We start from the raw sequence: 17,976 nt of genomic DNA, 5'->3' as shown, positions 1-17,976 counted from the left end.
ATTTGGTCTCTGGGGAAAAGAAAGAAGAAGAAAAAAAAGTAACAAAAAAAAAGTAAGCAATGTTGATTTAGCCTCCCTTCAATACTCTCCAGCAGCTGCCTCAGGGAATAGCACTCAGAGGAACATCCCAATATGCCATGCTTTTTCTCACCATCACATTACTTTCTTGTTAAAGCATAAGTGGTTGGTACAGGCAAATTGATTTCAACAAAGGAAAACCATTGTGAACATGAACTCCAATATCCAATCCCCCTAAACACAAACAGAGATTTATTTATAATTCAGAGATGCAGAATTAACTTTTTAATAGCAGTTTTCATGATTTCTGGAGTTCCCACTGTGAATTCCTGTGATGCTTGGATGTCTGGCACACAGCCTAATGCCATCAATGGGATTCCCTATTTTAATGGGAGTTGGTTCAGACACTGACAGTAGAAAGGTGTGGAAAACAAGAAACGAAAGCCCATATTTCCATTTATTATTTGTAGTCCGTCTCCTATGAGAGAATTTTCCTGTGAGACTTGCAGCCACAAGCATATTTGATATACCAGTTTTGGACTTCTGCAAGCTTATCAAAATGAAACTAAACTTTCAAACCTATTAAAGCTTGCAAAAAGAAATGTAAGCTGGAAAAGCTTAATGTCAACTGGTGAAAACAGTGACCAGAAAACAGGCAGATGGAAATGGGCGGTGACAGTCAAACAGTAGTTCATATGTCAAAAATGCAGCAAAACTGAGTCTTTAAATATGAGACGGATGATGCACGGGTGTTTGCTTGATTTAAATAATGACATTTTAAGAGTTACTCAAATGCCAGTACTAATCATGTTTAAGCTGGAAAAGGCACAATGGACCCTACACTCTGCCTTCCTCCAGTGCTCCAAGCATGTGAAAGTCATGTGTATAATCAACAGCAAGTTCACATAAGAGAGTAATTTGTTGGGGTTTATTGGTGGGAATGACAAAACTGAGGTCCAGAATAGCAAGGGTTTCAGATTAAATAGTGTGCTTTTAAATTCTGAAAAGATGTTTTAATTTCTTTCTTAAACTAATTCATTCAGGAACTTGAAATGAGTGTGCAGCTTGTATTGGTAGACACATTACTAGTATTTCAGGTCCTTCTTTAATCACAGAACCAGGCTTGAATACAAAAATAAAAAGACTAGCAAGACACTGAAATTTCAAGTATATCCTATCTCTAACCAAGGCATAGAATACAGAAGGAAACTGGGTTTTGATGATAAGAAATGGCAGTTTCCTTGATCAATTGTCTTGTTTTGGATATAAACAATATCTCACAACCTAAACCCAACTCTTTCTAAAGCAACTCAAATAAGAGACAAGATTTTCAAAAATGTTGTGCCCCAGCAGACTCCTCTGAAGTCAATTATTTAGAAAGTTAATTGAGGATACTATCTTTCTTTTGAAAATTCTGATCCAGAAATTTAAATAACTGCCAAGATAGCCAAATACATATAGGTCCTCCTGCTTTTTCTCAGAACTGATACTTCAGCTCTGTTTTGTCTTGTCTTTTAAAAATAATTAGTCCTAGCAGCTATGCAGATCCTTCCTTCATAAAATCAAAACAAAACCAACAAATGTACTACATTCTTACCATTAAGGAATGGTAAGAAAAATCAGTAAAAACATATATGTTTGCATCAGTCTTTAAAGAGTTATTATACACTAAAACAAATGTAGAGATATGAATAATTCTTTGGCTATATATATGCATATATATACATACATGCACACAGACATCAGAAAAGCATAGGGTGCAATTTCCTTCTATATTTTTTATGGAATAAGCTAAAGAGTAATGAATTAGACTGGACAAAATGTGATTGCTTAATAAAATATATTGCAGCTGAGAGAAAAGATGTTTGTGCAGCGTATTTTTTCATCCAAAGAAGTATGAATATAAAAAAAAAGTTTACATGTCATCCTGTTCCATCTTTGCATGTACTTGCTCTTTATCTCTAAAGCAGCATACGTTCCATATGAGAGAGGGGGTTGCCATGGTATCTGCACTTTAAAAAATTGAATAGCAGATCTAAAAGAAGCATAAAATCGATTTAACAAGTTGTCATGTAAGTTACCCTGGCCCATAAGGATGAAGTCTATGCACCTTTTCCTTTATAAAAATGTTTATTTTTTAAAAAAAACTAATTGTAATTTTTTAGTCACAGAGCTAAATACACTGCTTGTCATTAGGTTTGTATCATCAACTTAGAAATCATTTGGGTGTGCACATGGAAAATATACTTATTTTCAAGCATTTTTTTGCCTTTTCTCTTAAAAAATACAACAAAACACAGTAGTAAAGAAATAACTAAACAGTGATCTTAATACAGAAGGTAAAATGCTGACATATAATCGGAGACAAAAATAAACCTTACTTAAAAATTCATTGCTTTATGAAGTTATTTTTCTAAAGAAAAGAGGTTTCAGATAATCACCTTCAAAATGGTCTTTTTTTTTTACTACTCTGAAGAGAAAGCTTCACAACTATAATTTGGGACTTCTTATAGTCGCAGGCACAAAATAGTCACTCACATTTCTAGTGCTCAGTCTGCAGGGAGGACAGATAGTTTTTGCAACCACAGTGATGTGGTTTCACAGGCAAATGAGAGAAACTGGTTTTCCTCTGGTTTTGGGATCGGGGTTTTTTGGGGGTTGTTTTTTTGGGTTTTTTTTGGTTTTTTTAGAGAATAGAGAGAAATATGAATGGAAGTGCAGGATGGGTGGGAGATGACTGTTCCAAAACTATATCCCCTCAACTTCTCTGCAGGATAGGTTACCACCAACTCATTGAGTAAACCAAAGACAGAATCATTACCTCTGCCAAAACACCCGCCTTGGTGGAGTATAGCCTTTGGGAAAAGGTCAATGTTACCTAGCAACTACTAAGAGCCAGTGCCTTTTTATAAATTAACCCCTTCATATGAGGCTTCGGTAGCATCTCGCAACACAAAAGGACTTCCTATTTTCTGCACAAAACACACTAGGAAATTTATTTTCAGTTTCAGTGGGTTCAGCTGTTGAAAGCTGCCTGATGAAATCATAACTGAACCTAGAAATTCTTTTAAGGATTAGAGTTATTCAGTGGAATATATAATCCTAACTATGCTCAAATAGAATTATGCTGATCTCTTGTAAACCCATACAAAAATCAAAGGCTGCTTCACAGAGAGTTTCCAGAATTTTTTATGCCAAGTTTCTACCTCTGTGGCTTGGCTGCAGTTAGGTCCCAGAATGGCAGAGTCATAAAATAAAGACAAGGTGGATGTGCAAGGCAAAGTCACAGAGAAGCCCCAGACATTCCTCCCTCTGCAAGGGGAGCATGCAGTCTTATTGACTTGCTCTTCACAGTTTTGAAGATATAGTTCATATTGAAATAGGAGGTGAATGTGACTGAATGTGACTAAGGGAAGCTCTTTGGCTCAAGAATCCCAAATAGCTGACATTTGGAGGATTATGGCACTCAGGGAAAATGCCAGAGCTGTCAAGTAGTGGAAAAGTGAGTCTGTGTTAGGGAATGCAGGCAGACACTGTGCTAAGAGAAACTACGAAGGGGACAACCTCTCTATCTGCTATTTTGTCACGTCCTAGGACTCAGTCATGGCCCATTGGTTGTCTACATTTGCTGTCTCTCAATGAAGCATCTCTAGGTTAACAAACTAGCCCCCAAATTTATACACAGTTCACCTACCAACTAGTGTGTGTAACCTGTGGAACCAGGAGTCTTTCAGACACATCCCTCTATGCCATGACGCACTAGAAGCAGCATCACAAAGCTCCAAGAGATCCAATGGTTGGATCACAGAACAACCATTACTGCAGGCTGTATCAAAAAGCACAAATATGCTGCTTTTTAGACACAGTCACTATCTGGATACCTCCTCTGTTATTTTCAGAGAGATTAATATGAGATAGAAACATGCTGAAGTTGGGTGAGAAGCTGAGTTACCTTTTTTGCTTCTTACAACCTGCTGAGTAGCAAAGATTTACTTAGTCAGAGACCTGTAAGACCAGTTAATGTCTTCAATACTTCATGTAGAAAATGAGGAAAGTATAATTAACATCCACCCTCTAGAACACCATACTTATGCAACACCCAATGTGTTCTATTGGATTTAAATCCAATGTCTTAACCCAAGAGTTCTCAGCCTCTCTCTGCCTGCAGTCTGTAACCTAATTTATGGTACAAAAATAAAATCTTGCCCAGCTATTCTCTAGCCAGCAGTAAAACTCACTTAACTTTTAATCCTAGTTCTAACTCAGTGAGAAAAATGTCTAGTTGGCTAAATAAAAAGTTAAGATCTTTTCGTGATGTGAGTTCAGGACAACAGGTTCATCTCTACATCACACAGTGTTTTGAAAAAGTACATATGTAAGAGTAATAATATATTTCAGACAGAAAAGCCTATTGTATCGATTTTGCACACTCCATTTTACACATAATGTCCTTTCCAGGAAAAGGCAGCTAAACAGCAGCGTTCATACCCATTTTGCAAGATCATAAATAGTTGGCTTGACAGCAGATGCACACTTGCCATCAATTGAACAAACACATCGCAGCAGACTAGTCGTGCATTCTGCTACTTGCCCACAAATGGATAAGTGGGTCAAGCAGATGAGGGCATATGCAGACAAGAAGGGTCTCTGAAGTGTGGGAAAGAAAAAAGCCCAGGACACTAATCTTTAGGAAGCCACATTCCACCAGAGCTATCGTTTATGGAAAAAATTGATACAATTTTATTTCTTTTTAAGGAAATCTAGAAACATTACCTAAAACCATGACTTCAAGAATACATTTAAACCCAACTACCCCGCTCAAAACATGGCAAACTCATGATGAAATCTGTAAAACCTCAATTAACACGCATTCAAGGAATGCAACATTCTAGAGGAAGTGCCTTTGACTTAAATGGCATTTCATATTTTCATTTTCCATATTATTCTTAGTCTAATATTTTATTTGCATTTTTTATTACTTTGGACTCAGCTGTCCGTAATAATACCCCCATCTTTCTACCAACTCAGAACAATTTATTTTGTATCCAGTAAGGCATTAAGCATTTCAGTCCAACACACACTACACACAATAGGTTTGTCAGCAAAGGACTGTCCATTTGACTATTGTTAAGTCCCACAGTCTTCACTGCTTCTTAATAACCTGATTAATTTTAGGTTATCTACATTCCTCATCACCATTCTGCTGCTTTTTCAGGAAGAAAACATATGGAGTACCACCATAACTAATGTCAGGATTTTCTTCTTAAGAGGTTTGATAAATTGTCTAAATATATATGTGCTTTGAGTTACAGGACTCATTAAAAAATAATCCTTTTTTAAGGCTGAGAACCATAATTAGATCAGGATTCGTGTCTGTCAAGTTGCCTTTTCTATATCACCAGATTAGGAGTTTAATACATAAAACATGATAGACTCCAGGCCTTCTCCAGAGCCACTCTGGGTTGGATCCATGAAGCAGGTAAGGGTAGAATTTATTTCAACTAATCTTTGAGGCCTACAGAGTAGTCGTCAACATCTGAACTACTAATTTCTTATTTTTCATAGCCAATGGATGAAAAGGCACTTCTGGGATACAGATCACCTTATCCAAATGTAGATGCTTTAGCTGGGTAAGAGGAGGGCAGCCTTGGTGTGCTCACTGGCTGTAAAGGGGTTCTAGATGACTCACCCAGGTATGGAAGGCCAAATCTGAAGTTAGGTTGAACCAGTCACATCCCAAGGGCTCAAAGGTGCCTATCTGCAGGTCATTCTCTGGACATTATCTGTAGCTACTTTTGTCTTGAGACAAAAGCTCTGTGTCTACCTTGTAAGCCTAGCAGGAACCAAATGTGAGGTTATCTTTTGCATACTTCATATAATAGTTGGGTTCTGGTTTGGTCAGTCTCCAGACATAGCAGATCAAACCTCCACAAAAGTCAACTGAAGTACAGCACAGGTCCTAATCCTGCTGCTTTTTCAAAAGGATGTATAAAGATATTTTCAGAAGATAGAATTCAGTTAACCTTTTTAAAATGTCTGTCTTAGAGAAACAGAGCATATATACACATATTTATATACATACGCACACATACATATATATGCATGTGTGATGTAAGCCAGTAAATTAACATTACAGACACAGAACCAGAATTTAGAAATAGCAGAATTAAACTTACAAATCTACACGATTTTGGGAATGTTTAAGTACTATTTGTATACGTCTTCCAGTCCTTAGTTGAAATCCTAGCACAACAGAATCTGATCACATTTTCATTAACTTTAATTTTTTGGGTGTAATTTATCCTTAAATATCTTAGTTGCTATAAATATGCAACATGCTTTGTTTTTTGCCCTGCCTACCTACTTCTCTGTAGTTTTGGTTTGCGCTGCTGTTACTTTTCTCACTCTCCCATACCAATGTTGTGACTTCTCTCTTACTCTGTGTCCCTCCCCTTGGCAGGCCAGTCAAACAGAAATAACAAGAAAATTTTGAGAACAGAAAAGAACAATTAAAAATATGTATCACAAGTGTTTCCTTTAAACTATTTCTTGTGAAAATGCTGATTATGCATAAGCAGCTCTTTGTGTCAAAGTATAACATCGCATGAATGTCTCCTATACTGGAAAGGAACAAAAGCTTACTGAGCTGCTAAAATACCATTGTGAACATTGCGAACCTGCTGTTTTGTTCTGAGAGCTTACATCCTAATTACAGCATTTTTCTTTTTTCTTTATTTAAGAGTCTTTTTTTATCGCAGTGTGGACTGGACATAAACATTCCTTTGGATCCTATGTGTAAATAATGAAAACATAAAAACTATGGATTTTTCCCCCATCAAGCAGGTTAATAGTTTAATTGTATACGGTTATTCTTACATTAAAAGCTGCATACCTGGCAAGCTTTATCGGGTAACAGGGACTTTTAAATGTGCCAATGTTTCTACAGAAGTAACGCGGGTCAATTGCAAAAGGGATAACCATAATGATTAAATCATTAAAATTTTGTCTATGCTTCACAGAGCATAGAGAAAATTAACTTCCCACCAACCTCATTTTTCTGCTGAACATGAAATAATGATTTTCTGCCAGTATAATTACAAAGCTAACATCTGATAGAGTCAGCATCCAGGGGGGATTATCACATGCATGAGTATTAGACCTCATTACCAGCTTGACTGCAAAATTATTACATCTTGTAATTGGATGGTGAGATTTATATACAGATTGGCTGGGTTCTCTGTAAGATTGTAATTACAAGCTTCGTTGGTTCGCTACTTATCACACGGTGCAGGAGGAGGCAAAAACAAGCAGAGGAAAGACCATTTCATTAAGCCATAACCCTATCAAGGGAGGAGCACTGTAACATCCCTGTATTTATTAGGCCAAACAGAGCTGTTTGCAGAAGGGGAGGCCATTTATTACCGCCTGACAAATGGGATTTCATTTATTTAACCTCGGTGATCTATTTCAGTAAAATGTACAAACGAGCCATCCATTTTATGATTCCGGAGTCAACGCCTCAATTATCTAAAGGCTAACTGACTGTTAAAGCACCCATCTGCTAGGATGAATTCATTGATTTAATTTGCTTCATGTTACTGAATGATTCTTAGCAGACAGGGAGGGGAAGGAAAGGGAAGGGAAGGGAAGGAAGGGGGCAGCCGGTGGTTTAGGAGAACGCATCAGAGTGATTCAGCATGCGGGTGTCTGCATGCGTGTGTGCGCGCGCGCGCCTGGCTTTTTTAATCCTTCAGCACAATAGAAGAAGGCGATCAATAGCAGCTTAAATTTTATGAGACAAGAAGTTAAGTTGTTCAGCTCGAGCCAAAACACCTTTGTTCTACCATAACAAGTAATCTCTGTGGCAGAATTAATATTGACAAGCTGGCTTCTTTGTAGCTAATTTTGTGGGTGCCTGAGCCAATCAGGAGCCTTGCAGTAATAGAGTTGTTATTAGAGTTCATTATAAAAGCTGTGGATCAATGGCTACACTTGGAGGGAGAGGACATGCTGCAGCAGAATGCATATGTATGCTCAAGGAAATTAAATCCTTTTAATGTCCTTGTAATAATTTATTCTGTAGTTCTCTTTGACTTTAAAAAAAGAAATCTTTCAAAAACAAAATTAAAAATGTTCCCTTGTGAGGCTTTTAATTTTATCATAACACTGAAACTGATAGGAAGAAAAGTAGGATTTTATGGGTGGGGAAATTCAGGGAGACCTTGTTACCCAGCTCTGAGTTTTATCAGAACTGGTTTTCGTATGGAAAATGCCACCACTCCCATTTTATCCGAATCACACAGGCTGGTTTGTTGAAAGCTTAAGCTACTGTGAACGTAGCATTGATATATTTTAAGCCACCCCTTTTCTCCTGCCTCCCTAAACCATCTGCCTCATTAAATCTGATTTTTAGGTTTTTTTCTTTGATGGGGTGTCATTTTGTAGAAAACATCTTTACATTCAAGGAGAAGTCACAAATAGCACGCTAAAGCTTTTCTTCCGTGTTTCTAGGGAGGAATGACCTGTATGCTGTAAGTGAGTTAGCACTTTCAGCAAGCTGACAAGGAGTTCACAGAACACAGCTCTTTGTAAAAGGTTGCCTCTTTCAGCTGTAAAAGGGCCCTCCTTGATCTAAGTGTTCCCAGAGTAATAATCCATTTCTCTTGTGGCAGGCTCCAGCTCATGCTATAATCTTTCCCACAAGCTCCGAATCAGTACAAGAAAGCTGTTTACTGGACAATTTTCCCTGCATCTCAATGTCAAATGATACTGCATTAAAATGTGAGAACATCACACTCTAAGAAAGGCAGGAGGATCAAAGGGAACCCTCACAGTGAGTGAGTTGAGACAAATTAGCATCTTTTGGTCATGGTTTCCTAGATATAATAATATGGCATTTCAGGGCCATAAGTTGTTTGCTTTGCTTCCTCCCCTTTCTTTCACCATAAAAATAGCCATTTATTTTTTCCATCTCCCTATGTTTGTCTCTGCCAAAAAAATTGAATCACTTTCAACTGATGCAATTAAACAGGGTAAGTCCCTTGTGTAGACACTGTTGTTTCAATACCAGTGGATATCATTGTCAATATAAGAGACCCTTCCACAAAAAATAAGGCCATCAAATATGAGCACTTTTCTGTCTGATTTTCTTTTTCAATTATCACATTTTTCCCAAGGATTGACAAACATTTCCATTTTCTCATTTCTTTCTTTTTTTTTTTCTCTAGACATTTGTCTTAAAACAGATTCCTGCTGTTTAGCACGGTAACAGAAAATATTCTGAGAAAGAAAATCTGGGAATCAAAGAAAACTTGCCATCACTTTTTCCGCCCACTTTTTCTTCCACTCTCCCCTTCCAGCTGGAAGAAAGTAGCTGCATAATACCTGAAATCAGTGACAGGAGACATTGAAACTGAGGAAAAAAAGTCAAAATACAGACTATGTAGCAAGCCAAAAAACTCAGGAAGAATAATTTTGTGTTAATCAGAAAGTTTTGAACTGGACAATTTATTTCTTTTCTATAATAAATTTCAGAATTTGAACTGAATACCTTGATTGGCATTTTGTTTTGAAAAAGACTGAAAGGGGAAATGTGGCATATCCCCTTTTCCCCCAATTCAAATACATAATTTTTCCAACCATCCTCTGCCAGTTTTCTCCTTTGTTCACGACAACTTACTTCTAATAGTGGAAAAATGTCAACAGAAACTTATCTGTGATTTTTATGTCTCGTCAGGCTGTTCTCTGACATTCATGTCCGTCCCAGGATGCTTCTGAGGGGTGAGTCTCAGCCTTGACAATTTCATTGTTCTTTGGCGTTTGTTATTTGTCCAGTATGGAAAGGCTGTAAGGAAAGGGAAAAAAAAAAAAAGAGAATTGGTCAATGAAAAATTCTGTGTCTCAGAGGTCAAAAGGAGTTTCCATACAATTAAAATTATTGCTAAATGACCAAGATCCTGCAACAATGCTGAGAACAAATAGAAAAAGACTTTTCAGCCACATAAAGAAAAAGTAAAGTCAAATCACAATGAGGTTGACACAGAGATTATGGGCAATCTGGATATGGCTCCAAAATTAAGTTATTACCATCCTTACTGAAAATGGAGAGAAAATACCATCTCTAAAGGTAAGTGCAAGACAGCTACTGAGAATGCAAATCAGAGATTCTTTTACCAAATTATTACTTATTCAATATACATTACTTCTAGTAGACCATCCTTGAATTTTTTTAGCATAGTGCTGCAAGTGCTCTGTGGTCAGGCCAGCCATGAACTACACAGAGCTGACCTGTGGGAAGCCCAGTACAGCAATTGTAAAATTATTATTGGGATTTCTCCCATGCGTCTGCCCTCATCAATTAATTTGTCAGGCCCCCAGCCAGACCTTCTTCTTAATGTTGGCCTGAAGTCCCTTAGCACACTAAATTTCTTCTTGCAACATGTTTTGGGCCACTCCATGCTAGTGTAACACAAACATAGAAATAATAACAAATTATCTTTAGTTTTACATTTCCCTGCTACCAGATTTCACTTCTTTGAAACACTATTAGTCACTCATTATTTTTATTCTCCTAATTTACAGCATTTTAAAGTTTGGAAATTATTGTGCTCTTTTTTCTGCTTGATGAAGCACACAAGATCTCTTTTGCCATGAATCCCTGATCACTGACTTCAAAAGTTACTTCTATATCTCATCTCAATCCATTATAATTTCTAGTAACCTATTCACAGGTGAAATCCCTCCAGCATGAAGATCAGTCTCTAATTCTCCTTGATTTCAGGGGAGAGAGAATTTCATGTTGCACATCTGATGCTCTGCCACAGCACTTCATTTTACTGATGTCACTCCAATAATTTCACAGGGCCACCCCAGATTTACACTAGACTAGAAGCAAAGAACAATCAGACCACCGTGTTAAACCATTCATTCCTAGAAGAGGTGCTTTCTTTGCCACAGGTTTATCCTTTGTGGAGATTAAATAGATTGGGCAGTTGTTGTATTTGCTAAACTCTCGTCATAAGGAGAAAGGTAGTAACATTTAAGCTGCTGCTCTGAGTGACTGAATATCCCATAATACTACTACTATAGCAGCAACTTTAGAACATACACTTGAGTTCCCAAGTGCAATTGGAATTTCCTTCTTTGGAGTTTCTGTCTGCTTTCTGAAAATATTTTGAACAGCATTAGTTGGCAGAGGGGGTAGACGGGGGAAAGCTATTCATAAGAACACACATTTTTCAGCGATATTGCTCACAATTAACTCAACAAACCATTAAGCATAACTGCATGTTACATATGCAGCTACAGTAAAAGGCATCTACTTTTCAAGTTTTAAAGCTACTTGTCCTTTTGCCTTATACCTCAAAACAGGCCTGAGGCAGGAATGTATTGCAGTATAAATACATGCCTCAGAGCATGCTATTCTTTAGTAAAATGTGTGTTGTAATGAGATAACACTGCACCTCTAGTAGTTCACCATATCCTGAAGGCCTACAGTTATCTCATTATGAAGTCGGTTCAGTCATGTCTTATTGTAAATAAAAAAATAACTGAATTGGTCAAATTTTCACGATGACTCGACTGTCCATAGACAAACCAATAGAAGATATGTTCAGTGCCAGTAGCTTGGTGTTGAAAGGCTGACTATAAATTTCAGTACAATTGGCAACATTTCCACGAACTTTCATGAGAATAGCATATATGCCAACATATTTTTGAAATAACTGTTTTTCTCTTTTGCAAACTCATACTCTATCTAATCTACATACATTAAGATCAGAAGCATTTCAGAAATTGAATATGTTCACAACTCAGAAGATACATTTGTCAGAAAAAAAAAGAATCAAACAATGTAGTCATGGTAACCTGTAATTAAAGATCAGATCCAAAAGCTGTTGACAAAACTGGTATCTACCATACACACATTCTCTCTCATATTTTTAGAAATAAATTCTGAAGAAAAGTTGTATCCAAAACCAGAGTTTTCTTTCTAGTAAGTGTGGATAAGGGTTATTTAAAGCAGAACAGAGAACAGCAAGAGCTGGGCCAAAGGGAAAAGGGAACCTAGGTGAGATTTTCTAGCACCCTGTCCACTCGCATCTTGAAAACCTCCAGTGATAGGGACCCTACCACATCCCTGGGGAAGTTGTTCCAGTGATTGATTGTTCTCACTCTGAAAATTTTCTTTCTTATACCAAGATGAAACCTCTCCTGGTACAACTTGTACTTGTTGCCCCTTGTCCTCTCCAAGTGGCTCCTTCTGCACAGAGAGCCTCCTCTTTGTAGTCACCCTTTAAGTACTGAAATACTGTGATGAGGTCCCCTGTGAGCTCTTTCTTCTCCAGGGTGAAAAGACCTCACTCCTTCATTTTTTCCTCATAGGGAAAGTTCTCCAGCCCCTTCATCATCTTCATGGCCCTCCTTTGGTAATGAGATTGAATATTTTTGTTATCACTTACTATGCCTCATACCTAGAAAAAACAGATAGATATAATGTTTGGGAAGGACAAACTGGTAGTTCAAGTCACCGTTGTACCACCTGGTAACTCCACGTCTGCCTAGTAATGACTTTGCTAACGGACAGGAAAAGCACCCTAACTAGGACAAGAATCAGATAAGGATTAGATTTGCTCTGATAACCAAGAGATTTAAGATCCCAACTCCATTTTCATCAAAAGAACTAGAATGTCAGTTGGGCATTCGGGCACTACCATGTCTTGTAATAATGACAATGACACACTCATCAGTCCCCTGAGCTATCCATGTGTGTGCTTTAGGCTTTGCTTTAACTACCCTGGGTGAGGAAAAGACTCTGAAGGTGTGACATCATTTAAGCCCAGAGGGCAGCTGAACACCAGCAGTTGCTCACTCACCTTTTCCCCTTCAGGGATGGACAGGAGAAAATAAAACAAAAGGCTTGGGAATGGAGATGAGGACAGAGAGGGATGACTTATCAATTATGGTCACAGGCAAAAGACAGACTCAAGTGGGGAAGAAAAAGAACATCAATTTAATCTGAACATCACCACCACCACCACTAATTTACCAGTCAGAGTAGGACAGTGAGAAATGCAACCACATTTTTAAAAAAAACACCTTTTCCCTGCCCCTCTCTTCTTCCCAGGCTCAGCTTTGCTCCCAATTTCTCTACCTTCTCCTCCCCAGCAGTGCCAGGGATGGGGGGTTGCAGTCCATTAATCACAGGTTGTTTCTGCTGCTCCTTTCTCCTCAGGGGAAGGACTTCTCACATTCTTCCCTTGCTCCAGCGTGGGGTGCTTCTCATGGGAGACAGTCCACAAACTTCTTCAACATGAGTCCTTCCCACAGCTGCAGCTCTTCACAAACTGCTCCAGCGTGTGTTCCCACCGCAGGCTGCAGTCCTCCCAGCAACAGACTGCTCCATCACAGACTTCCCTCAGAGTCCTGGCCTTCTTCAGGCACAGCCACCTGCTCCCGTGTGGGGTCCTCCACGGGCTGCAGGTGGGCATCTGCTCCACTGGTGACCTCCATGGGCTGCAGGGGCACAGCCTGTCCTCTCACCACGGGCTGCAGGGGGGTTTCTGCTCTGGCACACTTCCCCTCCCTTCTCCTTCTTTCTTCCACTAACCTCAGTGTTCACATAGGTGTCCTCCTCGCAACTCCTCCTCACAACTCCACTCCTCCTCTCAGGTTCCCCCTTCTTAAATACGTTATCACAGAGGCACAGCCACTGTCACTAATTGGTTTTACCTTGGCCAGAGGCCAGTCGGACTTGGAGCTGGGGGATCTTCGAGAAGCTTCTCACAGGAGACACCTCTGTAGTCCCCTCCCCCACTACCAAAAACTTGTCATGCACAAACCCAACACAAGATGGCATCTTGCAGACTTGCAAAACTACCTGGTTGTTGAACAAGAAAAGTACTGCTCTAGATCTAGCTATTATTAAGAATGTGATTTCTATAATCTAGTAAAACATAAGGGTTATTTTATTTCTTAAGGACACTTTCCTTCACCTGATTATGAGGACATGATAAACACACTGATTTTAATGTCACAGTAATATTAATAAATCATTTATTAGCACTTTGGTAGAAAATTGATATTCTGGGTCATGCATGTAAAAATAATATTTTAAATAAAGTCTGTAATACTGGTAATGAATGCTCAAGTGTTCTTAGAAGTGACATCATATGAACAACTCATATCACAAGACTAATAAGAGACTAGAATAATTTTGTGTAACATATAAAGAGCTCTTTTCTCATTTGCACAAAACCAAAATGGGCAAATGTCAGGAACACACAAGGACATAAGGAAAGTATTTTTGAGTAAAAACTGGTAAACTCAGGCTTCTGCTGCTTTTGCTATCATCTACAGAATTGCACATTTTTTGAAACAATAGGGGGTCGTTACTTTAAGGATTATGAAAACACTACAGAACTAACAAAGGGCTTGCTCATCAGTATCTTCCTTCATTTTCCGTACTTTATTTTGCTCAGTGCAATTTTTCATTAATATCCTTTCTAACAGTAAATGCCAAAATTAAATTAGAGTCATCATGCTAACAGTCTTTGAGATGAAGAAAAAGATCAATCCCAACTACCATTGTTTCTCATTTTGACAAAAAGACATTCATTTAACACTTTTTAAGTCAGATGGTTCTAAACAGCAAGTTCCTCAAAGACACTTTTCACCATTTCTTGTTTGCATACTAGCCCTGACAACTGTGATCTCAAAGAAACCATCAGTGTTCATTCACAGCCAGAAGCCCTTTAGCACTTCTTTTTCCTGAAGATAAACACCCGGCATGGACAGGGGTAAAATTAGTGACAAATTCTGCCAAAAACGTATGATTTGGAAGACATGCTTAGAATCAGGGTCAGTACTTGGGCAACATCCCTCTCCTCCCCAGCTTTCCACAAGCTAAGATTTATCAAGCAACAAAGCAGTATTCTTTGGTTTGTTCCTCTTCTATCTGTGATTTCCTAGGTCTCTCAATCAAGTACAGGGCAGTCGTAGGACTATTTAACTTCCAAAATCAGACAAGAAAAAAACGAGTGCATGTTGGCCATCTGGCCTCTGCAGTACTGTGGATCACTGGTGGGGACCAAACTTTTTCTATGTCATTAATACCTTCTTTAAGCATAAGAGAGCCCCATCTCCTGCTGGAAGTATGATTTGTATCCCATTAACAAAACTACCCATTTCAGCCAAACAAAATGAAGTTACAACTTTGGAGAGAATCTAGTATATTTGGCTGAATAAAGTAATTACAATAATATTATTACTTAATTATAGCAGTTATTGGGTGGGAAGGGCATGGGAACCTATTGTTTCTAGCTCTCAGATAAACATTTAAATCGGTAGCCTGCAGTGCTGTGCTCCCCTGTAGGCACAACAATGTTGAAATCTACTGTTCACAGCAGAGCATCTTCAACAACAGACCAGGGAGCACTCACCTTGGAATATCCTACATCTCACCAGTGAAGATGTTTTCCTAGTAAATGCACTTTATACCTCTTTTCCACTTTTACCAATTCTTATGCAGAAGTATATAAGCCCAGCTTTGCAGCGTCCTAAACCCATGGGCTTCAAAGAAAGAAACCTTTTCCTTTCTCAACCTTGAGAAAAGAGCACTTTCTTCTCACTAAAAATATCCACCAACCATTTTGTTTTGTGTTTCCTCTGTCTGTGAGTCATTTCTGTGGTGGATCGAACATTTCTAGGAAAATAAATAAATAATGATATTATATTACACAATTCGCTCTCTCCCACATCTACAGTGAATGAGGCCAGTCTTATAGAGACAGGAGCCTTGGTCACTAAAGACAGACCTCCTGAGGTTTTGCTTCTTGTGAATGATTCTTAATCATTCTTATCCACTTCATTTTGTGGGAAAATTATAGTGAAAAAAGAAGTAACAAAGCATGCCAAATGGATGGCTAGGAAGAAGGGTGCATAAGTAATATGACTCTGCATTCCTGTGAGGTCAAGACTGAGGCCAGCTGAACTTGAGGATTGTCATGGTGCTGTTTCCCCATCCTCAGGCTGCAAAGTGGGCATCAGCTCCAGCAAAAATAGCTGGCAGGCCTGGAGGGGAAAATGCATATCTGTCCTAACTCCTTGGTCCTTCATAGGAAGGGTCCCTATTCTCTCTACACCACATCCACCCAGCTCCCCTCAGGGCTCCTCTCACCCCAAGTCTGAAGAGAAGGCACCTCCCCAGGGAGTCTCCATGTGACTCTGGTTCTGAGGAGGCTCCAGATGCTTCCTACCTGGGAAGGAGTGGTTCCATCATACCCCAGGCACCAAAATGTCTTGCCACAGCTCCAGAAATAACATTTGATGCATAACACACATAACGGCATGACTTTCTTATGCTGCAGGACTTTGTAAAATTCAATGGAATTACAGTGGCGTAAAGCTGCATAAGTACGGTAAGAATAAGACCCCCTTCTGTTCTCTACAGCCAAATCATCTGAGAAGCTGAACATTTCCCGCTAAGTGCTTAGTGCCATCTACTCACATTTGATTTCAGTGAGAATTCAGCTAGCAGAGTTATCTCTTACAACCTACTATTCTGATGCAATATGTTGCTCTCATTCAGGAAATCTGAACAGAGTTTAGAAATTCCCAGATCCCTCTGACAGTCAATAACTTACTATTTTAGTGCAATGAGCACATTAGCCCCGAATGGCTTGAGACTGCATTCTCCATTGATCAGATAAACAATTTGTGAGGATATTTTATTACAAAATGACGCACCAATTTAGCCATCTTTTCATCAATGATGTGCTTAAATTGGATGTGAAATGCCAAGAAAGTTGCCTCCCCAGGGTGCCATCATTGAGAAATGTAAAGCAGAGGCTTTCAGTTAATATGGTTCATGTAGCAGAGTTTTATCTTTCAGTCAAATCAAATTTAAGTCAGCTGGTAATACATGTTTGACCTCCCATTATCTAAAGCCATAAATTGCATTGGAGTGATTTGCTAATCTGGCCTTAAATCATCCAGCAACCTTTATACCTTTTTTATGAATCATGGTATTTTTCTTCTTCATTTTCTTATGACTCCATAGATTACAGTTGATTACATCTCTGGCTTCTTGTACCTACTCGGCTCATTCAAGAACCCTTATTTCTGTTGAATATAAAATACAGTATTGTTTCTAAATTCATTTAAGTATAGATGACCACTCTGGGTACAACTCCTTTATTCCAAAGGATAGCACAGATAGTCTTAACAACCCACTTTAAGACTGCATCTCCGAATCACAAAAGAAATGGAAAATTAATCACATAGTGTTTGTGATCATTTATCAAAAAGCATCTAAGCCTGTGTTAGCATATTTACTAAGACAAATTTAATTAACAGAACAGAGGTCCTATTTTATGTCACTACCACCTCATGTTGCACTTCTACCATAGTTTGGCCACAAAGTTTCAGGAACGACACGAACCATCATTGTTTGATAAGTAAATGTAAGTAAACAGGTAACATTGTTCACCACCACTTTTAAGGAAAAAAAATATATGTATATGGAAAACTATGGAATATAAAGTATATGCATAACTATGGAAAGTAAAGTATCTTCATGGTACTTACAGGAGAAAAAGTTCAGAAGTCAGGAGACTATGAGAAACGTCTTGTTTCACGTAAAAAGGTAAGTCTCAATTATTCACTATCATCAGACTTTTTAAAAGTTCCTTTGCCTCTACATCCCTGTGATAGCAAGTTTTTCCAGCTTTTAAAAACCTGTTGCTAGGACTGTTGATTGCAGCCCACAATCAACAGAAGAGTCCCTGGCAGAGGACCCAGAAAGTCATAGTCCAGTGCGTTGGGTATTGTGAACAGGCCTAGAGAGACATGCACCATAATCAATGTCATGAGAGTAAGAGCAGAGACTCACCAAACTCATTTAATGGTGTGGCTACTAAGCCTGCATTAGATGGGTCACTTTCAATCCTGGCTGAACTAAAC

At 38.6% G+C, this 17,976-nt stretch overlaps 1 long non-coding RNA gene across 4 annotated transcripts in view; it reads right to left on the bottom strand.

Annotated features, from left to right (window-relative positions):
- The window catches only part of LOC141946364 (uncharacterized), a 177,116-nt gene that overhangs the window by 18,665 nt on the left and 140,475 nt on the right, over positions 1-17,976 (bottom strand). For all 4 annotated transcript variants that reach the window (XR_012629817.1, XR_012629821.1, XR_012629820.1 and 1 more), the window contains one exon: positions 9,698-9,862. This is a non-coding gene — a long non-coding RNA (uncharacterized LOC141946364). The remainder of the gene's footprint in view (positions 1-9,697; positions 9,863-17,976) is intronic.

Source organism: Strix uralensis, chromosome 1 (genome assembly GCF_047716275.1).
Source record: "Strix uralensis isolate ZFMK-TIS-50842 chromosome 1, bStrUra1, whole genome shotgun sequence".
Lineage (NCBI taxonomy): Eukaryota > Metazoa > Chordata > Aves > Strigiformes > Strigidae > Strix > Strix uralensis.
Note: the sequence above shows the minus strand (reverse complement) of the source record. Positions and strands in the feature narration are given on the sequence as shown.